Here is a 25,167-nt window from a genome sequence, read left to right on the forward strand (position 1 = left end):
TTCAGCTTCAGCATCAGTCCTTTTAATGAATATTCAGGACTGATTTTCTTTAGGGTTGGCTGGTTTGATTTTCTTGCAGTTCAGGGGATTCTCAAGAGTCTTCTCCAATACCACAGTTCAAAAGCATCAATTCTTTAGTGCTTAGCCTTCTTTATGGTCCAACTCTCGTATCCGTACATGACCACTGGAAAAACCATAGCTTTGACTATACAGACCTTTGTAGGCAATGTAATGTCTCTGCTTTTTAATATGCTGTTCAGGTTGGTCATAGCTTTTCTTCCAAGGAGCAAGTGTCTTTTAATTTCATGGTTTCAGTCACCATCTGCAGTGATTTTGGAGCCAAAGAAAATAAAGCCCGTCACTGTTTCCATTGTTTCCCCACCTATTTGCCATGAAGTGATGGGCCCAGATGCCATGATCTTAGTTTTCTGAATGTTGAGTTTTAAGCCAACTTTTTCACTCTCTTCTTCATTTTCATCAAGAGGTTCTTTAGTTCCTCTTCACTTTCTGCTATAATGGTGGTGTCATCTGCATGTCTGAGGTTATTGATATTTCTCCTGGCAATTTTGATTCCAGCCTGTGCTTCATCCAGCCTGGCATTTTGCATGATGTGCTCTGCATATAAGTTAAATAAGCAAGGTGACAAAAACAGCCTTGACGTACTCCTTTCCCAGTTTGGACCCAGTCTGTTGTTCCGTATCTGGTTCTAAATGTTGCTTCTTGACCTGCATACAGATTTCTCAGGAGGCAGGTAAGGTGATCTGGAGATAAAATCTTCTTTAATTTCCAGGCACTTTGGGGTGGCGTGAGAAGGCTTTGGCTTGTATTCAGTTGCCCATCTTGAACCAGTCTCTAAAAAGGCTATATTTTAGAAATTGCTTTATTTTGATTTAATTAAAGACTTAGAGAAAAGTTTCAGAAACAGAAGAGAGAATATTTCCCAAATATTCTCAATGTTAACATTTGAAAGTAATGATTCTGGAAAATATATAATTCACCATATATTTGAGAATCATTTAAGTAAGTTGTAGTGATATTACTGAAAATTGCAGATTAGGGAACTTTAAAAAGATCTGTTCCTCCACTGAAGCAATGATTAAACTAGGGGGAAAATACTGTTAAAATTAGCTCTTTTGGATCTCTGGAGTCTAATTTTGGAATCTGATAAAAACTTGACAATACCCAGAAGATTGCTTACTAAAGAAAGCAGCTGCTGTATTTCATTAAGTGAGCTACTTTCCCATGTGTTAGGGTAATTCCTGAGTAACACAACCAACAGTGTGTGTGTGCAGAGAGAAATTTATTTTTAAGGAACTGGCTCATATGATTGTGGTGTCTTAATAAGTCCAGTGTGATGGGTTAGGCCAGCAGGCTAGAGATTCAGGAAAGAGTTGCATTTCAAGTCCAAAGGCAGTTAGTTCTGTTACAAAATTCCTTCTTGCTTAGGAGAGGTCAGGTTTTTTTTTCTATTAATGCCTTTGACTGATTAAATGAGACCTGTCCACATTGTGAAGAGTAATCTGCTTTACTTAGAACCTATCAATTTAAAGGTTAATCTCATCTAAAAATAATCACCCTCACACAGCAACATCTAGAATAATACTTGACCAGATATCTAGGTACCCTGACCCAGCCAAGCTGACACATAAAACTAACAATGGTTAGTTTCAATGCCCACCTGCTGTCGCCCATTCCCAGCTCACAGGTGGCCATGGGAGTGGCAGCTCACATGTGTGCTGTGTTAGTGTCATGCTGTTGCCCACACACAGCAGAGAGTACAGTCTTTACAAAAACTTGTAGATGCAATCTTTCAACCACTTGATACTTCAGTATGCTGTTTCCAAAAACAGACATATTTTTATTCTTACATGACTACAATATAGATACCCAAATCATCAATTTAACTTTGATGAAATACTATTACTATGTGAATACATTTTAAAGGCTTTTGTTACATAGTTCAAAATTTCCTTCCCAAGGTTTCTACCAGTTTATATTTTGGTCAATAGTATGTGAGAATTTAAAATAATTCTTTACAATGTTAGAATTGTAGACTTACATAGTTTTAAACTTTGTAGACTGATACACAGTGTCTTCAGATTCATCCCAGTACAATCCTATCTCTTTGTTACTATAGTCTTCACCTTCCTTATCTATATTTTGGATTTTCTTCATGGAATTTTCCTAAGAATAAAAAAGAAAAAGTCTACAACTCTGGAAGTGTTGGGGGAACTTCCAGACTTGACTGTCCCTGCCACAAAAGCACTTTTATTACTATAACTGTTCTTTATTACATATACTTATTTTTTAATTTATCTTTATAACCTCTCTTATAAAATATAATTTTACAGATACAATCATGAGGTTAAATGTCTCTCCCAGTTATACAACTATTAAATTGGTAGATTGTGCACTCCTCTTTGACTGCCTGACTTCAGAGCTGATAACATTATAATTATATTGGGCTGCTTAGGTGGGAAGGACAGTGAAACACTCTGTGAACATTTGCCAAAGAGAATTCATATCTGGTATATTTAATTGTCTTGAAGACAGTTATCAAAGCATCTCTCATGAAAGATGATAGAAGGTATCAGACTTCTATCAGAAGGCTCCAGATGGGGATTGAAGGTGATGAAGAATGTTGGATGTTAAAACTGGGTAAGAAATACAGCTTTTAGGCTTAATATGATTGCCAAATCAAAGGAGATTGTATGTGAACTGGAGACAGAATAAACACTGAAAACCAACACAGTATTAGCTTTACTGCAGAGCTAATAAAGTTTAGCAAGTCTTCAGAGCTGACAAGATTTAACACAGATATTATGAAAGGGTGGCTGGTGAAATTTGACTCTGATATATGGTTAAATACAGGAGACAAGCTGATAATTCAGCAAGGGGGAATAGAAGACTTTTGAGGAATAACAGCCAGAATGGCTAAATTAAGAAATATGGGAGATTGGCTCACAATAGAGGAGAAGGACGTGTGCTCACCTTCTCCTGAAAGAGCACCAAAATCGCAACTAGCTGTTGACCAGCCATTGGCAGGCGGATGCTGGAACCCACCAAAAAGAGAAACCCCACGTCCAGAGAAAAAGGAGAAGCTACAGCAGGACAGTAGGCAGGGCGAAATCATGATAAAGTCAAACCCCGTACCCACTGGGATCTCCTGGTGGCTCAGATGGTAAGGTATCTGCCTGGAGTGTGGGAGGTCCAGACCTGATCTCTGGATCAGGAAGATCCCCTGGAGAAGGGAACGAACGGCTACCCACTGCAGTATTCTTGCCTGGAGAATCCCATGGACAGAGGAGCCTGGCAGGCTACGGTCCATGGAGTTGCTAAGAGTTGGACATGACTGAGCGACTTCACTTTCATACCCTCTGATGGGCAACCCACAAACTGGAGAACAATAATACTAAAGAAGTTCTCCCCCTGTTGTAAAGGTTCTGAGCCTCGCAACAGACTTCCAAGCCTGGGGATCCAACAAAGAGATTGGGAATCCCCAGGGAATGTGACTCTGAAGACTAGCAGCATTTGATTACAGGACTTCCGCAGAACTGGGGAAAACAGAGACTTTACTCTTAGAGAGCACAAATAAAATCTTATGCACACCAGGACCCAGGAGAAAGGAGCGCTGACCCCACAGTAAACTGAACCAGACCTACCTGCTAGTGTTAGAGGGTCTCCTGTGGAGGTGTGGGTCGGCAGTGACTTGCTGCAGGGACGGAGTCACTGGCAGCAGCAGTCTGGGAGGTGGCCCTTAGCATAAGCCATCTTGGAGGTTGCCATTAATCTTACCATAGAACGTGTAGACTCCAGGGCTGTGTTCCCTCAGGCTAAACAACTAACAGAGAGGAAGGGAAGCCCCATCCATCAGCAGATAACCAAATTAAAACTTTACTGAGCAAGGCCCTGCCCACTAGAGCCAGACCTAGGTTTTCAACCAGAGGTCCCTTCCACCAGAAAACTTATACAGGCCTCTTTGCCTCATCCACCAGAGGGCAGACAGAAGAAGCAAGAAGAACCATGACTCCACAGCTGCTAAAATGAAAACCACATCACAGAAAGTTATTCAAAATGAACAGCCAGAAGGTTATATTCCAGATGAAGGGACAAGATAAACCCCAGAGAGACGGCTAAATGAAGAGGAGATAAACAACTTTCCAGAAAAAGAATGCAAAATACTGATAGTGAAGATGATCCAGGATCTTAGAAGAATAGAGAAGATGCAAGAAATGTTTACTAAAGACCTAGAAGAACAGAAGAACAAACAGAGATGAACAATTCACTAGAAGGAATCAATAGCAGAATAACTGAGCTGGAAGAATGGATGAGTGACCTGGAAGATAGGATGGAGGAAATCACTGCCACAAAACAGAATACTGAAAAAAGAATTAAAAAAAATGAAGACAGCCTAAGAGTCCTCTGGGACAACAGTAAATGCACTAACATTCACATTATATGGATCCCAGAAGGAGAAGAGAGAGAAAGGACCTGAGAAAGTATTTGAAGAGATATAGTAGCTGAAAACTTCCTTAAATTGGGAAAGGAAATAGTTAACCAAGTCCAGGAAGCACAGCGAGCCCCAGGCAGGATAAACTCAAGGAGGAACACACCAACACACACAGTAAACCAACTGACATAAAATATTAAAAGCAACAAGGGAAAAACATACAAGGGAACTCCTATCAGGTTATCAACTGATTTCTCAACAGAAACTCTACGAGCCTTAAGGGAATGGCACGATATATTCAAAGTGATAAAAGGGAAGAACCTACAACCAGGAATACTCTACCCAGCAAGACTCTCATTCAGATTTGACAGAGAAATCAAAAGCTTTCCAGACAAGCAAAAGTTAAGAGAATTCAGCACCACCAAACCAGCTTTACAACTAATGCTAAAGGAACTTCTCTAGGCAGGAAACACAGAGAAGGGAAAGATCTACAGAAAATAAACCCAAAATGATTAAGAAGATGGTAATAGAATCATACATATTGATATTTATCTTAAATGTAAAAAGATTAAATGCATCAGCCAAAAGACATAGACTGGCTAAGTGAATGAAAACACGTGCATGTATGTTATCACATCACTTCTACTTACCATGTCATTCTACCCCTCAGATTCTATGTAATTATTTTATATTGTTAGATTAACCCTCTTCCCATTATGGCTTGCAATTGTAATTATCTTTTTTTTTTTTTTGGTCTGGCTATTGCTTGTTAAAACTGATAAACATCTTCTACTATTGTGATTATGTAATTATTATTCATTTGATACCATGTATCATGATTGGTTAACAGAAAATAATAGAATATCACAAAACTAACATTTAATAGTGCCGGGGTCCAGCCCCGGTGGATCCAGGGAATTCGAAGTGGAGATGGCGTCGGTGAGATCAGAAAACAACTGCTAAATTAAACGTTTATTAAGGATATAAAGAGTGGTGAAATAAGGATAGCTCAGCGAAGAAATTCAGTGAAGAAAAGAGGCTGAATAAAATTCCAAAGCAGGGAATTTATGTCACCTACGAAGGCTGCAGGCGTCCTCCCGTTCTCCCGAAGGAGAGGAGACACTAAGGTCTCCCCGGTCAGATCTTAGAAGCCCAGGCAAAATTAGTAGGCTTGACGAGCTTCCCCGCCTCAGAGGAAAAATTCAGCCAGAAGGTGAAAGAAAGAATGACATGGGGAGACCAAATTTCGGTGAATAAAAAGGCGTACTTTATTTTCCAAAGTAGTTTTATACCTTAAGTTGTGCATAGAGGATAATGGGGGAAGGGGTAGAATCATCCAAGGACAGCAGTTCCTGATCCTAATCGAAGCCAGGCTTTCAAACTTATCATATGCAAAAGTTTAGGTGATTTACATCGTCTTCTGGCCAGGAGGCCTGTTAACATTTTAAGAAACTTATTTTTCTCTAAAGGTGATTATTCTAAAGTCAGGCACCAGCCTCCAAAAAAGCATTGGATAAAGTTGCATTCCTATAGGGCAAAGGTGAGGTGGGCTCAATCAAGAAAAGAATTAACTCAAGGGTCCAAGGTTACAAACATTGAAGCTACTACTTACATTTCTATACACCCATTATATCAATCAATACACTGCCAAGGACACAGTAGGTAAGGGGTATGGAGACTTAGCAGCAAACATTGGCCTAACAAGTGAAAAACCCTTCACCAATACAATTTCTAATCAATCTTTTAACTACTCAAAGGAATCTGTGTTTAGACAGTTCAGAACATCTCTTGCCTCTCACAGTTGGGAGGCTCTGAGCAATCACATGTGGCCGGAAAAACCTATTCAGGCAGGCTAGAGGACTTCCAAAGGAGTTTGTAGGTTGAAACACTGTCACACCCAGGAATTATTAACTGGAGCTGTAAGCTAACTCTTTTTCAGAGAGAGGTAGTGGGGGACAGCCCCCCATAAAGTCAGAGGTGTACGTGAAAGCACAAAGCAGAAAGTAGGCACACTCTGGTTTTGGGGGTAGATGCTCGAGAATTTCCAGGGGGACTCCTGAGGCTCAATCCCGCCTTTGCGTATGCCGAGCCTCCTTCCTCATGACCTTTGCCATGGGCAGAGTTCCTCACGCTGGCTCCTGGCAGTGATAGAATTCTAGTTGAGCTATTCCAGATCCTGAAAGATGATGCTGTGGAAAGTGCTGGACTCAATATGCAGTATGCACTCAATATGCAATATGCCGGCTCCCGGCATAATAGAAAAACTTGTAATCGCTTCTTAAAATCCAGATGCATATTAGAATTATCTTGGAACTCTTTGAAAAGTAAAAATGCCCAGATATTGTTTTCTTTCTCCAAACCTTCAGATATGATTCTTAAGAGCAGCCATGTTTAAGAACAACTGGACTATATGATAATCTTTTACCTTTATCCAGTTTGTTTTACTTTTTCTATTCATGGTCAATGCTCCCATTTCATTTAGTTTATGTTTTCTAATTTCTCTGTCTCTTTTTTTGTTGTTGTTCTTTCTCAAGCCTTTATCAAGTATAGTAGAAAAGCTTTTATATACATATATGTGTATGTATATGTATAGTATGTATAACATACACATTTTAGAAAATGTATGAATTTTTGCCTAGATAAAAAATACATTTTGATTCCACTTGTTTGAGTGTGAATAGAATGCTAGATTTCTCATTTATATTCACTTAAAGCTTTGATATAGGTCCATTTATTCTGGCATCTCATACTACTGCTAAAAATCTAGAAAGCTTATAAGCTTAGTGATTTTTAAAAAATGTTGATGAGCCTTGAAACTTTTAATCCAATTCTGAGAATATAAAGAAATACTGTGTTGTAAAAAATAAGAAATTAATATGTGATACAGTATGATTAACTAAAGTACAGATATTGTTGAAATATCACACAATTTTATGCTAGTGTCCATTATTTGTTTCCATACATTGTATTTAGTTGCTTTAGCTTCATGTACCAAATTCTGATAAATTCTCTTTTTTTTATTCTGTTGTTAATATTTTCTAATTTTCCTTGTTATGACTTAGATACATCCATCATTTAAAAATGAACATTTAATTTCCAAATACATGAGATTTTTAAAGTATATTTGATATTAATTTTTCATTTGAATTCTTTCTTCTCTGAAACCACCGTCTGTGTTTTTCTACAGAGAAGGCAATGGTAGCCCACTCCAGTACTCTTGCCTGGAAAATCCCATGGACGGAGGAGCCTGGTAGGCTGCAGTCCATGGGGTCGCTGAGAGTCGGACACGACTGAGCAACTTCCCTTTCACTTTCCACTTACATGCATTGGAGAAGGAAGTGGCAACCCACTCCAGTGTTCTTGCCTGGAGAATCCCAGGGACGGGGAAGCCTGGTAGGCTGCCGTCTTGAGGCTTTCAGTGGCTAAGTCAAAGATCTCTCTTGGTGAGTGTCACATTGCACTTGAGAATATGTGGGTTATTTTCAGATATCTTTTAGTATTGATTTCTAATACAATTCTACAGTACTGAGAATAGACTCTATATGAGTTCAAAACCTTTAGACCAAGAAATTTTTGCACCTTGTTTTATGTCCCTGGGTAGGTTCCAGAGCTAACGCCTCCAAAAAAAAAAAAAAACCAATGTCCTTTTCATTATAGGGGACTGGAATGCAAAAGTAGGAAATCAAGAGATACCTGGAGTAATAGGCAAATATGGCCTTGGAGTACAGAATGAAGCAGGGCAAAGGCTAACAAAAGTATTGCCAAGAGAATGCACTGGTCATAGCAAACACCCTCTTCCAACAACACAAGAGAAGACTCTAAACATGGACATTGACCAGATGGTCAATACAGAAATTAGATTGATTATATTCTTTGCAGCCAAAGATGGAGAAGCTCTATACAGTCAGCAAAAACAAGATGGGGAGCTGACTGTGGCTCAGATCATGAACACCTTATTGCCAGATTCGGACTTAAAAGTAGGGGAAAAGGTAGGGACTTGAAAAAAGTAGGAAAGCCACTAGACCATTCAGGTATGACCTAAATCAAATCCCTTACGATTATACAATGGAAGTAACAAATAGATTCAAGGGATTAGATCTGATAGAGTTCCTGAAGAACTATGGGCAAAGGCTTATGACATTGTACAAGAGGCAGTGATCAAGACCATCCCCAAGTAAAAGAAATGCAAAAAACCCAAAATGGTTGTCTGAGGCGGCCTTACAAATAGCTGAGAAAAGAAGAGAAGGTAAAGGCAAAGGGGAAAAGGAAAGATATAAGCATCTGAATGCAGAGTTCCAAAGAGCAAGGAGAGATAAGAAAGCCTTCCTCAGAGATCAATGCAAAGAAATAGAGGAAAACAACAGAATGGGAAAGACTAGAGATCTCTTCAAGAAAATTAGAGATACCAAGGGAACATTTCATGCAAAGATGGACACAATAAAGGACAGAAGTGGTATGGACCTAACAGAAACAGAAGATATTAACAAGAGGTGGCAAGAATACACAGAAGAACTGTACAAAAATTATCTTCATGATCCAGATAATCACAATGGTGTGATCACTCACCTAGAGCCAGACATCCTGGAATGTAAAGTCAAGTGGGTCTTAGGAGGCATCGCTACAAACAAAGCTAGTGGAGGTGATGGAATTCCAGTTGAGCTATTTCAAATCCTAAAAGATGATGCTGTGAAAGTGCTGCACTCAATATGCCAGCAAATTTGGAAAACTCAGCAGTGGCTACAGAATTGGAAAAGGTGAGTTTTCATTCCAATCCCAAAGAAAGGTAATGCCAAAGAATGTTCAGACTACTGCACAATTGCACTCATCTCACACGCCAGCAAAGTAATGCTCAAAGTCCTCCAAGCCAGGCTTCAACAGTACATGAACTGTGAACTTCAGATGTTCAAGCTGGATTTCGAAAAGACAGAGGAACCAGAGATCAAATTGCCAACACCCGTTGCATCATCAAAAAAACAGGAGAGTTCCAAAAAAACATCTACTTCTGCTTTATTGACTATGCCAAGGCCTTTGATTGTGTGGATCACAACAAACTGTGGAAAATTCTTAAAGAAATGGGAATACCAGACCACCTTACCTGCCTCCTGAGAAATCTGTATGCAGGTTAAGAAGCAACAGTTAGAACCAGACATGGAACAACAGACTAATTCCTAATCGGGAAAGGAGTATATTGAGGCTGTATATTGTCATCCTGCTTATTTAATTTATATGCGGAGTACATCATGTAAAATGCTGTGCTGGATGAAGTACAGGCTGGAATCAAGATTGCCGGGAGAAATATCAATAACCTCAGATATGCAGATGACACTACCCTTATGGCAGAAAGTGAGGAGGAACTAAAAAGCCTCTTGATGAAAGTGAAAGAGGAGAGTGAAAGAGTTGGCTTAAAGCTCAACATTCAGAAAACTAAGATCATGGCATCCAGTCCCATTACTTCATGGCAAATAGATGAGGAAACAATGGAAACAGAGATAGACTTTATTTTTTGGAACTCTAGAATCACTGCAGATGGTGACGGCAGCCATGAAATTAAGAGACTTGCTCCTTAGAAGAAAAGCTATGGCCAACCTAGACAGCATATTATAAAACAGAGACATTACTTTGCCTACAAAGGTCCATCTAGTCAAAGCTATGGTTTTTCCAGTGGTCATGTATGGATGTGAGAGTTGGACTATAAAGAAAGCTGAGTGCCGAAGAACTGATGCTTTTGAATTGTCATGTTAGAGAAGACTCTTGAGAGTCCCTTGAACTGCAAGGAGATCAAACCAATCCATCCTAAAGGAAATCAGTCCTGAATATTCATTGGAAGGACTGATGCTGAAGCTGAAGCTCCAATACTTGGGCCACCTGATGCAAAGAACTGACTCATTTGAAAAGATCCTGATGCTGGGAAAGATTGAAGGCAAGAGGAGAAGGGGACGAAAGAGGATGAGATAGTTGGATGGCATCACCGCCTCGATGGATATGAGTTTGAGCAAGCTCTGGGAGTTGGTGATGGACAAGGAAGCCTGGCAATGCTGCAGCCCATGGGGTCACAAAGGGTCGGACATGACTCAGTGACTGAACTGAACTGAACTGATGTTCCAGTATCTGCTGGTTTATAGTCTGTGGGAACTTGAATAGAATTTGTATCCTACTGTTGTGTGAAAATTATATAAATCTTAATTATGTTGAATTGGTTCATAGTGCTTTTTAAGGTCTACTATATCCTTCTATTTTTCTGTCTATTCTATTACTTTTTGAGAGTTTTATATTGAAACTCCAACTAAAAATTCTTAATTTATCTGCTTAAAAAATAATTATATGGTGAAACTCTGTGTAACTTTGTTCTCTATTTTCCAAATCTCCTGTAAATGTGTTGTCATTCTTTCATAGTTTTAAAAATAAAGAATAAGAAAAAAATATAAAAGCCCAACAAATTTTTAGAGGTCATCCAGTCCTACTTCTTTCCCTTATAGTTGAAAACACTGAGTGCTCTTGAGATTATAAATGTAAGAAGTTGCATGGTGACAGAAACTGCATTTTTTGACTCCTAAGTTCTGATGTTTTTTTACTGTCTCTTGAATATTATGAAATTTTAATCTATAGTATTAAAATTATCTTATTTTCTCTTTAAATTCTCTTTGGAAGTAAGCAGATTCGGCGTTGTAGTCATACAGTCATTTTTTATGAGTGAGATATCAGGACTTCCCTCGTAGTACAATGGATAAGAATCGCCCTCCCAGTGCAGGGGAAACGGGTTTGGTCTCTGGTCTGGGAAGATTCGACATGATGCAAGGCAACTAAGCCCATGTACCACAACTGCAGAAGCCCTCACACTCTAGAGCCTGTATGCCACACTAATGAGCCCACAAGTTGCAGCTCCTGAAGCCCAAGTGCCTAGAGCTTTTGCTCAGCAACGAGAAACCACCACAGCGAGGAGTCTGCACCACAGCCAAGAGTAGCCCCGCTCACCACAACTAAAGAAAGCCCCCATGAAGCAACGAAACCCATCGCAGCCATTAATTAATCAAAAAGAAGGAGATATCATCTAGAAATGGACATGACAAAAGTTGAAATTATAATGTTGAAATACCCCAAGTGTAAAAGTAGTGGTACAGATAGTTACTTTGCTCAAACTCAGAAGAGTTGCATCATCTGGGTTAGTCTGTATTTAAAATGTATGTACTTTCTATAACAACAGTGTTGGAGAGCAAAATAATAATGACAACTTTTTTGTTCGGAGGAACAATCATTATTTTTCTCAGTCACATACAAACAATAAAAGCAATTTCTATTATAAGTAGCCATTTGTCTTCATTCCTATTCTGTATGTATTTATTCACACTGTCTCATTAAATTCTGAGATTATTCAGAACTCCTTGGGTATGTTGTAATTTTACCATCTGGGATACATCAGTCATAAAATACATATACATTGTAATAAAAACTGATGCTTCATAAGAATTCATATTGGCTATACTCCATATCTAAGACCTTTGTTCTGTTGAACAATGGAACTGTGTAATATTTCAATTCAAAAAGAATTGATCTTGTTTTCTAATTTTTTTCAGACTGTGCTATAACACTAAAGTAACATTCATAGAATGCAGAAATCTTTGGAGAATTTATGTAAAATCCATGTTATTTAGCTCATGAGTTTCACTTTAATGCTATAAATATCTATAATAATTGTACTATATTAAGTTATTTAGAACAGTTTAGTGGGGTTCTACAGACCTTGGTGGTCTTATTAAATTCCATATAACTAGTAATACGTTGTGATGTATTGTGATAGATAAAAAATTGCTCACTAGCCCCTTTCTCATCTGTTAATATATACTCATTCCAGATGCTCCACAGATACAGAGAAGAAATAGAGAAAAATTAGGGAAGTGATATGAATGCTTCCTGCATGTAAAATACTATTTGAGTATTGGGGGATCAACAGACACAGAACAATGTTTCTAATATCAAATCATTTTTTACTGAAGATTGAAAATAATATCCCTATCCTTGGAGAGGATACAGTCAAGTGGTGGGAATTAGGTAGTAAACATCATTGTAATATGTCACACAATATTGTAAATACCAGAAGTTAAGAGGATGTGAATGTCAAGCAGGGAGAAATTGCAACTGGTTGAGGACTTCCAAGAAGACTTCTTGAAAGACATGGTATTTGAGGTGGGTCTTAAAAGTAGGCAGTTTACAGATTATGCTAGAGTAAGGAGGATACATGAGCAAAGATAAAGAGAATACATTGGATATTTTGGGGGAATAACAAATAATGTAAATTGATGTTGTTTGGAAGATGAATAGTGATGCTAGCTAGCTACCATTTAATGAACACATGCATGCTGTGCTTCTTGCCACATACCCTGCATGCATCATTTTATAGAACTTTCTGAATACTTTATGAGGTAGTACTAGTATTATTCCCACTTTCCGGATGGAAAGATATGAAATGATTTACTAAAGGTCATACAGCTATTAAATTGATGTTTTTAGATCTTGGTCTAAGTCTGACTGGTAATAAAATTCATAACCTTAAGTATTTCACTATAGAGTAACATTGTGGAAAATTGAAAGTGGGGACATTATTTCCAACTATGTTAGCAGTGGCAAACTATATATTTTTTAGCAAAAGTACCAATTATTGTGAGTTTCTAAGATTAATCTCTTATTGATGAGTTGAAATAATTAATATGGGGGGAGAGAGAGTAGACAGATTGGTTAGTAGGCTATTTCAGTTCAGTTCAGTTCAGTTCAGTCGCTCAGTCGTGTCTGACTCTTTGTGACCCCATGAATTGCAGCATGCCAGGGCTACCTGTCCATCACCAACTCCCAGAGTTTACACAAACTCATGTCCATCAAGTCAGTGATACCATCCAGCCATCTCATCCTCCGTCGTCCCCTTCTCCTCCTGCCCCCAATCCCTCCCAGCATCAGAGTCTTTTCCAATGAGTCAACTCTTTGCATGAGGTGGCCAGAGTATTGGAGTTTCAGCTTCAGCATCAGTCCTTCCAATGAACACCCAGGACTGATCTCCTTTAGGATGGACTGGTTGGATCTCCTTGCAGTCCAAGGGACTCTCAAGAGTCTTCTCCAATACCACAGTTCAAAAGCACCAGTTCTTTGGTGCTCAGCTTTCTTCACAGTCCAACTCTCACATCCGTACATGACCACTGGAAAAACCATAGCCTTGACTAGACGGACCTTTGTTGGCAAAGTAATGTCTCTGCTTTTGAATATGCTATCTAGGTTGGTCATAACTTTCCTTCCAAGGAGTAAGCGTCTTGTAATTTCATGGCTGCAGTCACCATCTGGAGTGATTTTGGAACCCCCCAAAATAAAGTCTGCCACAGTTTCCACTGTTTCCTCATCTATTTGTCATGAAGTGATGGGATCCAATGCCATGATCTTAGTTTTCTGAATGTTGAGAAAGTTTAAGCCAACTCTTTCACTTTGCTCTTTCACTTTCATCAAGAGGCTCTTTAGTTTTTCTTGGCTTTCTGCCATAAGGGTGGTGTCATCTGCATATTTGAGGTTATTGATATTTCTCCTGCCAATCTTGATTCCAACTTGTGTTTCTTCCAGCCCAGCGTTTCTCATGATGTACTCTGCATAGAAGTTAAATAAGCAGGGTGACAATATACAGCCTTGACGTACCCCTTTTCCTATTTGGAACCAGTCTGTTGTTCCATGTCCAGTTCTAACTGTTGCTTCCTGACCTACATTAGGTTTCTCAAGAGGCAGGTCAGGTGGTCTGGTATTCCCATCTCTTTCAGCATTTTCCACAGTTGATTGTGATCCACACAGTCAAAGGCTTTGGCATAGTCACTAAAGCAGAAATAGATGTTTTTCTGGGACTCTCTTGCTTTTTCCATGATCCAGCGGATGTTGGCAATTTGATCTCTGGTTCCTCTGTCTTTTCTAAAACCAGCTTGAACATCTGGAAGTTCACAGTTCACGTATTGCTGAAGCCTGGCTTGTAGAATTTTGAGCATTACTTTACTATGTGAAATGAGTGCAATTGTGTGCTAATTTGCGCATTCTTTCGCATTGCCTGTCTTTGGGATTGGAATGCCAACATAGGCTATTTAGAGCAGTCTAAATGAACTGGTGAGGAACTGAGCTGTGTTTGTAGCAGCAAGATTAGAAAGGGGGAAACACACACTTTTTAAATTTTGTAACTCATAACAAAATGACAACTATTTCAATGGAGGGGCTAAGGAGGTAGGCATTTTCAAAGTTGACCCTTGCCGACACCCTTGCTGACATTTGAATCTAGGTAATGGATGGATGGTTGGATGACATTAGCAACGCAGTGGACATGAGTTTGTGTAGACTCTGGGAATTGGTGATGGACACAGGGAAGCCTGGCGTGCTGCAGTCCATGGGGTCGCAAAGAGCTGGACACGACTGAGCAACTGAACTGAACTGAACAGAACAGTAATGTGAAAGAGAAACTTCACATTCAAAACTTTGAAGGAAAAGAAAACTCAATTTGGCCCAAGTTCAGTGTGCTTGAGTAAATCCAGGTGTCAAAATTACATAGAATGTAGGTGTGCTGGTGAGACTTGAGATGGAATTCAGGGATTGAGGTGATTTGGTAGCCATTTGCATGGGAGAGAGAGTGGAAGCTATTTGAATGAAATCTCCAAGGACGAAAATATAAGAGAAGTTTGAAGACAGAGCCTTAGAAAGACTTATTCAGGGCCTTGGGAGAGAAAGAGCAACTGGTCAAGGAATCAGTAGTGGTTAGAGGTTTAAGAGTAAAGCCTTTGGATTAGGTGGTTATAAAACCTTTGGTTTCCTTTAAAAGAAACTTAGCAAAAACCAGGTGGTCAAGCATTTAAGAGTTGAATAGATGTCTAGGATTTATGGTACCTAGTTTATACTCTCACTTTTTGTGACTCTGGAGTTTTCTCTAGAGGAATAGACCCAAATTTCATATTGTGTATCTAGCTAACACACAAGCATTTTAAAATCAAGAGCCAAAAGACTGTATTATTTCTGTTCGCTAAACTTCAAGCTTGCACCATATTTGTGTCCCCCTACTTGGTTATTAACTCCACTTTTCATCCATTTACCCAAATGGATGTCTAAGATTTATGTGCCACTGTCTTCCCTTACCACTAAGACCCTTCCCCTTGCTTTCAAAACATTTTTAAAAATGTTTGACTGATTATTGCTATAGACTGAATGGTTGTGTCCCCCCCTAAAATGTGATGATAATAGGAAGTGTTAGGATGGTAATGGGGAGGTGATAATGTAGTGAGGGCAGAGCTCTCATGAATAGAATTAATTCACTTATAAAAAGAGAACCCCCAAACTACCTTGCCCATTCCTCCAAATGAGGTTACTATAGAAAGCAGCCATTTATGAACCAGCAGTGGGTGCTTTCTAGATACCAGATATATCAGTGCCTTGATCTTGGATTTCTCAGCCTCCAGATATGTGAGAAATAAATTTCTGTTGTTTATAAGTCAGGGTCTATTTTTGTTACAGCAGTCCAAACAGACAAAGACAGATATTGGTACTGAGAAAAGGGGATGCTGCTGTAATAAATACCTAAAAATGTGGAAGTGGCTTTGAAATTGGGTAAAAGGTAGAGGCTGGAAGAGTTTTGAGATTCATTCTAGAAAAAGCCTGTGCTGTGCTGTCTCTTCAGTCATGTCTGACTCTTTGTGACCCTATGGTCATAACCCACCAGGCTCCTTTGTCCATGGCATTCTCTGGGCAAGAAGACTGGAGTGAGTTGCCGTGCCCTCCTCCAGAGAGAAAAAGTCTGCATTGCCAAAAATGAATGGATTGTTAAGGGCAACTGTGATGTGAGCCCAGAAAGAAAAGGTGAGAACTGTAGAGAAAGCTTCAGTCTTTTTGGAGAATACCCAAGTAATTTTGAACAGAATTTTGGTAGAAACGTGGACAGTAAAGGGGGCATTCTGATGAGGTCTCAGATGGAAATGAGGAGCATGTTATTGTGCAATGGAGAAAAATGGGTCCTTGTGATACAGTGGCAAAAACTTGGCTGATTTGTGTTCATGTGTAGTGTTTCATGAAAGGTAGAATTTGTGAGTAATGAAAGTGAATATGTGGCTGAGGAAATATCTAAGCAAGGCTTTGGAGGTACAGCTTAGCCTTGTTTGACTAAGTAAAATAATAAGTTCCTTTATCTCCACTGCACTGTGGAGCTGTGGGCCAGGGCCACCATCATGAAGCTGACCAGTAAAGCCCAGCTGAGCTACAGGCACTTGACTCTAACATATGAGAGCTACTGTGTGGGCTGCCTTCAAAGCCATATGGGGATAAGACCAGATACATCCTATAGGGCCCAACCCCTACTGGTAAAACTATGCGGTTACCTACCCTAGTAGGTCTGGAAGGGGTCCACAGCCCCGGTGTGCCTGGAGGGAGAGCATAGAGCCAAAGATTATTACCCCGGATTAATGTTTAGACTTGCTTGGAACCTTTCTTTTTTATTTCTCCCTTTGGAAAAGGGAGTGTCTGTCCTATGCCTGTCCCACCATTGTATTTTGGAAGCAGAGAACACATTTGATTTCACAGGTTCACAGATGGAGAGGAATTTGCCTTAAGGTGAATCCTGCATTCAGTCTCACCCATGTCTGATTTAGGTGATATTTAGATGAGACTTTGGACTTCAGATTTTTGGGTTGATGCTGGAAGCAGTTAAAACTTCTGGGAACGGAATAAATGTATTTTTCATGTGAGAGGAATGTGAATTTTGGGGCCAGAGATGGAATGCTATAGACTGAATATTTGTGTCCCCTCAAATTCATATTGAAACCTAATCCTCAACGTGATGTTATTAGAAGGTAGATGCAGTGGGTGGTGATTAAATCTTAAAGACAGAGCCTTTATGAATGGGGACTAGTATCCCTATAAAAGAGGTTCCAGAGTGATAGTACTCTTGTTATCCCTAGAGTAGTGGTTAACTAATTTGCAAATTAAAAAGTGGTAGAGTTGTCTGACTGAAAATTGAGTGTCTGTAATCCCATGGTCGGAGGAGCCTGGTAGGCTGCAGCCCATGGGGTCGCTAAGAGTCAGGCACGACTGAGTGACTTCACTTTCACTTTTCACTTTCATGCATTGGAGAAGGAAATGGCAACCCACTCCAGTATTCTTGCCTGGAGAATCCCAGGGACAGAGGAGCCTAGTAGGCTGCCATCTATGGGGTCGCACAGAGTCGGACATGACTGAAGCGACTTAGCAGCAGCAGCAGCAACCATTCATAACTATTGCATTAAATGAATGAATGAATAAACTAATAGCCCAAACATGACTGCCTAATTTTGAATAGACATTCAATGTTTTCTATTTTCTAAAATGTAATTTTTAAATTTTCTTTTGAATTATCTAGCATAATAGCTAAGTTATGAAATAAAAAGTTAAAAACAGAAGTTGAGTAAGTCAAGTATACTCAGCACAGCTTTGCATTTGTCATCATCTCTTTAAACTGAAGTGTGGACTACTGTCCCTATGATTTTATAGGGCATCTCACAGACTCCAGCATTCTCCTCACCACAGTTTCTTTCTCCTCTTCATTTGTACCTTCTGTGCACATAGTAATCATGTTCTACTTTCTTTTATATTCCTTATTAGGTTGGTGAAAAAGTAATTGTGGTATTGAAACATGAATTTTAAATCATTAAAACTAGGCTCAAACACATCTTAATTAATCAAAATAGGAACCATTGCATTCAACACAGTTTTGCCAACAAGAAATAAGTTTGTTTATTCTTGTAGCATAAAAATCCATGCTTTGGAATTCCATGAACTCTTGGAAAGCATTTTCTGCCTCCTGCTGGTTTATGGAAGCATTTTCCCTGCAAAAAGTTGTCAAGATGCTTGAAGAAGTGGTAGTCGCTTGGTGAGAGGTAAGGTGAATATGACAGATGAGGCAAAACTTTGTAGCCCGATTTGTTCAACTTTTGAAGTGTTGGTTGTGCTATGTGTGGTTGGGTGTTGTCATGCAGAAAAACTGGGCCCATTCTATCCACCAATGCCAGCTGCAATCATTGCAGTTTTTGGTGCATCTCACCAATTTGCTGAGCATACTTCTCAGATGTAATGGTTTTGCCTGGATTCAGAAAGCTATAGTGGATCAAATCAGCAGATCACCAAACAGTGACCATGACCTTTTTTTTGGTGCAAGTTTGGCTTTGAAAAGTGCTTTGGAGCTGCTTCTTGGTCCAGCCACTGAGCTAATCATTGCTGATTTTCATATAAAATCCGCTTATCATTTTTTTAATATAAATTTATTTGTTTTAATTGGAAGATAATTTCTTTACAATATTGTATTGGTTTTGCCATACATCAACGTGAATCTGCCACGGGTGTACACGTGTTCCCCGTCCTGAACCCCTCTCCCACCTCCCTCCCCATACCATCCCTCTGGGTCATCCCAGTGCACCAGCCCCGAGCATCTTGTATCATGCATCAAACCTGGACTGGCGATTCGTTTCACATATGATATTGTACATGTTTCAATGCCATTCTCCCATATCATCCCTCCCTCACCTGCTCCCACAGAGTCCAAAAGACTGTTTTATACATCTGTGTCTCTTTTGCTGTCTCACACAGGGTTATCGTTATCATCTTTCTAAATTCCATATATATGCTTTAGTATACTGTATTGGTTTTTATACTGTTTATAAACAGTATAAAACGTTTTATAAATAAAAAATATTTATAAACAGTATAAAAATATGTTTACTATTTGTATACTGTATTGGTTTTTTTATACTGTTTATAAACAGTATATATTGGTTGCTGCTAAGTCACTTCAGTCGTGTCAGACTCTGTGCGACCCTATAGATGGCAGCCCACCAGGCTCCCATTCCTGGGATTCTCCAGGCAAGAATATGGAGTGGGTTGCCATTTCCTTCTCCAGTGCATGAAAGTGAAAAGTGAAAGTGAAGTCACTCAGTCATGTCTGACTCTTTGCGACCCCATGGACTGTAGCCCACCAGGCTCCTCCATCCATGGGATTTCCCAGGCAAGAGTACTGGAGTGGGTTGCCATTGGTTAGTGTACTGTTTTCCTTTCTGGCTTACTTCAGTCTGTATAATAGGCTCCAGTTTCATCCACCTCATTAGAACTGATTCAAATGTATTCTTTTTAATGGCTGAGTAATACTCCATTGTGTATATGTACCACAGCTTTCTTATCCATTCATCTGCTGATGCACATCTAGGTTGCTTCCATGTCCTGGCTATTATAAACAGTGCTGCGATGAACATTGGGGTACATGTGTCTCTTTCAATTCTGCTTTCCTCCGTGTGAATGCTCAGCAGTGGGATTGCTGGGTCATATGGCAGTTCTATTTCCAGTTTTTTAAGGAATCTCCACACTGTTTTCCATAGTGGCTGTACTAGTTTGCATTCCCACCAACAGTGTAAGAGGGTTCCCTTTTCTCCACACCCTCTCCAGCATTTATTGCTTGTAGACTTTTGGATCGCAGCCATTCTGACTGGCGTGAAATGGTACCTCATTGTGGTTTTGATTTGCATTTCTCTGATAATGAGTGATGTTGAGCATCTTTTCATGTGTTTGTTAGCCATCTGTATGTCTTTTTTGGAGAAATGTCTGTTTAGTTCTTTGGCCCATTTTTTGATTGGGTCGTTTATTTTTCTGGAATTGAGCTGCAGGAATTGCTTGAATATTTTTGAGATTAATTCTTCGTCAGTTGTTTCATTTGCTATTATTTTCTCCCATTCTGAAGGCTGTCTTTTCACCTTGCTTAGAGTTTCCTTTGTTGTGCAGAAGCTTTTAATTTTAGTTAGGTCCCATTTGTTTATTTTTGCTTTTATTTCCAATATTCTGGGAGGTGGGTCATAGAAGATCCTGCTGTGAAAATCCACTTTTCATTACATGTCACAATCCAATAAGAAATGGTTCATTGTTGCTACATAGAGTAAAAGAAGATAACACTTCAAAATGACGATTTTTCTTTTTGATCAGCTCACAAGACGCCCACTTATCAAGCTTTTTCACCTTTGCAATTTGCTTCAAATGCTGCATGACCATAGAATGGTTGACGCTGAGTTCTTTGGCAACTTCTCATGTTGTTGTAAGAGGATCAGTTTTGATGATCCTCTCAGTTGGTCATTGTCAGCTTCCAATGGCCTGCCACTGCACTCTTTCATCTTCACGGCTCTTATTTGCTCTGCAAAACTTCTCAAATCACCACTGCAGAGTATGTTTGTTAGCAGTTCCTAGGCCAGGTGTGTTGTTGATGTTGCGAGTTGTCTCCATAACATATTGTTTATGACCCATTTTGAACTCAATAAGAAAATCACTCGAATTTGCTTTTTGTCTAACATCGTTTCCTTAGTCTAAAATAAATATAAAATAAACAGCAAGTAATACGTCATTAGCAAAAAAAAGCAAAGCAAGAAATGAGCATTAAAGTGATGTATAACGTAATCACATTTATTTGAGAATATATTCCAGTATCGAACAGCAAAATTCAACAATCCAAAACTGCAAATTACTTTTGCATCAGCCTAAATACTTTATTTGTATTATCACTATTCTTTTCAATATGCTGTTTCTTTGTAGAAACATATTTTAATATTCATTTATTTCTTTACTTTTGGCTGAGCTGGGTCTTCATTGCTTCTCGTGGGCTTTCTATAGTTTCAGAGAGTGGGGGCTACTCTCTAGTTGCTGTGTGCAGGCTTCTCATCGCAGTGGCTTCTGTTGTTGCAGAGCGTGGGCTGTAGGGCACAGGGACTTCAGTAGTTGCTATGTGCGGACTAAGCTGTTGCAGCTTGCAGGCTTCAGAGTGCAGGCTTAGTAGTTGTGGCCCAAGGACTCAGTTGCCCCGCAGCATGTGGGATCTTCCCAGACCAGGGGTCAAACTGGTGTCCCCTGCATTGCAAGGTGATTCTCAACCACTGGACCACTAGGAAAGCCCTGTAGAAATATTTTAAAGTGGCTTCACTTTGTGAGGAAAATTCTGGATAATATAATCTGTATATATGTTTTAACTAGTTAAATATAACTGATGTGGCAATAATTTTTAAAACCAACCAAATGCTGGAGAAAAGGTAATAGAAATAATGAGAATCTGGTTTGAAAAGAGTAAGTATTTCATAACCTATATTATACATTCTATTAGCCTGGATAAACTATCAAATCTAAAATACCAAGAGGTTTAAGTTTGACACAATTGAAAATGAGTATCACTACTTAAATAATAATGACATTTTCTTGGTATTAATTTATCTTCTCAGTATTATCCACTGACTTCCTAAGAAAATCTGAAAACTTTATCTACCATTTAAAAGTAATCTTTTAATCCCCTTAACATATTATAATTGGCTATCATAATGGATTTTCCTAAGCTTTCCACTGATGCAGTGCAGTGAACTTAGAGTGCTTTCTCCAGTGGTTCTAGGATGGACAGAATCCTAGGCAATTGAGTGACAGATACTAATATCATGTTCTGCTTTCTTTTATACCTCTTAACTTTCATTATTTGTTATTAGTATTCTCTTCAATATGCTCTTTCTTTGTAGGAATATTTTAAAGTGACTTCACTTTGTGAGGAATAATCTAGATAATATAGCCTGTAGATCTGTTTAGCTAGTTAAAAATAATGGCAGTATGGTAAAAGTAAATGGATAACTGAAGGGCACCTGATACTCTACATGTGGTACCTCCCATCTTTCCAGCAGGAGGCCTCACATTCCATTTAGAACATATGACCTGCTTTTATACGGTCCGAGTGAGGGTTCTAGTGTCAATTTGATATTAAATACTAAGAAATCCTATTTTTCTTATTAAATAATAAATAGAAGGTTCTTGAATGAACTTGTAATCGATTATTTCACTGTTTGTAGACCTGTTCCCCAACTCCTTACCCTCAGCTTAGTTGTCCCAATACCTGCTTTAGACTTATGAGTCTTCCTTGTCTCTCTTCATATTTGAACTTGGGGTTGGTTGACCAGTGTTATCTCATCCTACTGTTACCAAATCACAAATCCGTGTGCCCGACACACGGTGAGGCCCATCAATACTAAAATGTTAAGAGTTTAGAACAGAGAAAGATTTATTACAGATCTATACAAAGAGATGGGTGGCTCATGCCCTAAGAACCCCAAAGTTACTGAAAACTTTCAGCAAACCCCTTTAAAAGCAAAAGGTGAGGGAAGGGCATGGTTAGTTGTTGCAAACTTTTTGGTGTCAAATCCTTTGCTGCTGAGGTCAGGTCATGGTGAGGTAACAGTCAGGTAATGGTATTCTTGTGATTCTCTACCAGACAACTTTTATTCTCGGTCCTGACAAAAAAAGGCAGGGTCTTAAGGCACAACTTTAACCCTCCAAGGTCCCAATCCTGTCTTTGAGAAGGTGGATTGCAGTTGGCTGTTCCTTTAGGGCCAGGTTCCCACATCCTGCTGAGCTGTCATTGCTGAGGAAGCCAGGTGCCCAACTCAGCTGGTCTTCAGTCTCCTCAGGTCACCCAAATGGGACAGACCAGGTCTCAGAGAGTGTGACCATGGCAGTAAGTCACAGAAACAGGAAAGGGAGAGCGGTTCACTGCTGCCTCAAGGACTGGGACAAGGCTGGTGGAGGGCCTTAGTGAGGTCGCTGGAGCCCTGCAGGATGTAGTCCCCAATCTATTCCCTGGGCACTCCACCTCACCTGTTGGCCCAAGGCTAGGTGAGCTGGAGGGCCTCCAGGAGAAGGCCTGAATCTGCCTCTTACCTCACTCTCCACCTCGCAACACCCCCCCCCCCCCCAACCTCTGTTGTCTAAATCCCCTCACTAACTCATTATTTTAACAGTTGGTTGCTTGTGGGCAGGGCCCACTGCTACACTCTTCAGTGGCTGAGCAGGACCCCTAACAGTCGCTCACTGACAGTTGTTGAATGGGCGGGGCCCACTGAGGCACTGACTAATAGGTGAACGGGACACAGTGCCTGGTGACAGGGTACGAAGTAAAGATGCACGGCAGTGGCTGCTGTGCTAAGGGCTGAGGTCACTGCGCTCTTTTATAACAAGGTAGAGATATTGCTATTACTGTTTAAAATTTTCTGGAGCTCATTAGAAGTAAAGAAAACAAAATACAAAGGACGCCACCAAGACAGCAGAGTAAATACAAGGCATCAGACTTTTCTTCCTCCCACAGATGCACTGAATGAGCAGCCCCACACAGATCAGTTCCTTTGGAGAGAAATATAGAAACTAGTTTAGTTCCTCCTACACATTGAGGTGACTGAGGAAATAACCACACTGAAATGAGTAGGAAAAGCTAAGATACATTCATGCCATAGACCTTTAGTTTAACCACAGAGGAACCCAGCAGTTTCTCCTGAGAAACAGATGGTTTGGACCACACAGCTAGTTCCTCAACTTTTATGGCTGCTACCCAAGGGACCAGCTCCTAGATCACCTAGCTCTGAGAGCCAATGGGAATCAGCATTTGTGCATCCACCAGGACCATGTTATGGTTTTAAACAGAAGTGCAAACACTTAACCTTGGCTGTATCCTTGGACTCAACACAGACGGACCAGAATAAAACACAAAATTACCATTTTCTCTATGGAAGGAATTTAACTGCATACTTTTCTAGTTGCTGCCCAAGAATTGGGCTTCTAACCAGCTTGCATCTGGAAGCTGATTGTCCTCTTCCAGGAGCCTGAAAGGGCTTGTGAGCAGTTTCCTCTCCCTCTCTCCAGTTATAAAAGTGAGTGTCCAGCTTCTTTCTGGAAGGAGCTTGTCTGTGCATCTAGCACCCCAACTTTTATGACTGCCACTCAAGGAACTGGCTCCCAAATCACCTAGCTTAGAGAACCAAAAGGGCTTCACATTCACAGTCCCCTTTCACCATGGAAAACAAGTAAGCAATTTCTAACAGATCTGTAAGCACGTCCTGCCAGGCTTATCACAGAGAGAGCAGGCAAAAGCACAAGTCTCAGTTTTCCCTAAAAGGGATTTGACTATATACTTTTTCAGCTGCTGCCTAATGGTTCTAATTAATCTGCATATGGGAGCTAATGGGGCACATAATTAGTAGTAGTTCTGTGAGATCCTAAATGGACATGTGGAAACTGGGGTGAGACGAGAGAAGGCAGAAGATCAAACAGAAGAAAGGATCAATGAGCTTGAAGATAGTTCACTGGAAATCATAAAGTCAGAGGAACAAAAAGGACAGAAAAAAGTGAGGAGAGGGAGTGGAATAATATATTGAAAGTTCTAAAAGAACTTATGAAAGAAAGAAAACTGCCAGTCAAGAACAGTGTTTCTGGCAAAGTTGTTCTTCAGAATTGGTGGAGAAATAGAGATATTGATAAAAGGTCAAGGAATTCATCACCACTAAACCTGCCTTACAAGAAATGCTAAAGGAATTCTTTAAGCTCAAATGAAAGGATACTAATTAGGAATATGAAAACATAAAAGTATAAAACTCACTGATACAGGTAAATATAAAGTTGTATTAAAAATAATATATGATGGCATTATGTAAATCACATATAGCTTTAGTATAAAGGCAAAAAGACAAAAGTATTGAAAATCTCTGTAGCTACAGTAATTTGGGGGCTTCCGTAATAGCTCAGGTGGTAAACAATCTGCCTGCAATGAAAGAGATCCTGGTTCAATTCCTGGGTTGGGAAGACCCCCTGGAGAAAGGGATAGGCTACCCACTCCAGTATTATTGGGCTTCCCTGGTGGCTCAGCTGGTAAA

At 39.7% G+C, this 25,167-nt stretch overlaps 1 protein-coding gene across 4 annotated transcripts in view; it reads left to right on the top strand.

Annotated features, from left to right (window-relative positions):
* Positions 1-25,167, top strand: part of ZCWPW2 (zinc finger CW-type and PWWP domain containing 2) — a 189,092-nt gene that overhangs the window by 31,093 nt on the left and 132,832 nt on the right. Inside the window, exon 2 of one of the 4 annotated variants that reach the window (XM_061395706.1) lies at positions 7,638-7,893. The exons of 2 other annotated variants lie outside the window; for them this stretch is intronic. The gene's annotated coding sequence lies outside the window, so the exon portion shown is untranslated. Of the gene's footprint in view, positions 1-7,637; positions 7,894-18,180; positions 18,349-25,167 lie in introns of those variants that run through there. One more of the 4 variants, XM_061395707.1, reaches the window with a different exon arrangement.

The sequence above is a fragment of the Bos javanicus genome, chromosome 22 (assembly GCF_032452875.1).
Source record: "Bos javanicus breed banteng chromosome 22, ARS-OSU_banteng_1.0, whole genome shotgun sequence".
In the NCBI taxonomy this organism is placed as follows: Eukaryota; Metazoa; Chordata; class Mammalia; order Artiodactyla; family Bovidae; genus Bos; species Bos javanicus.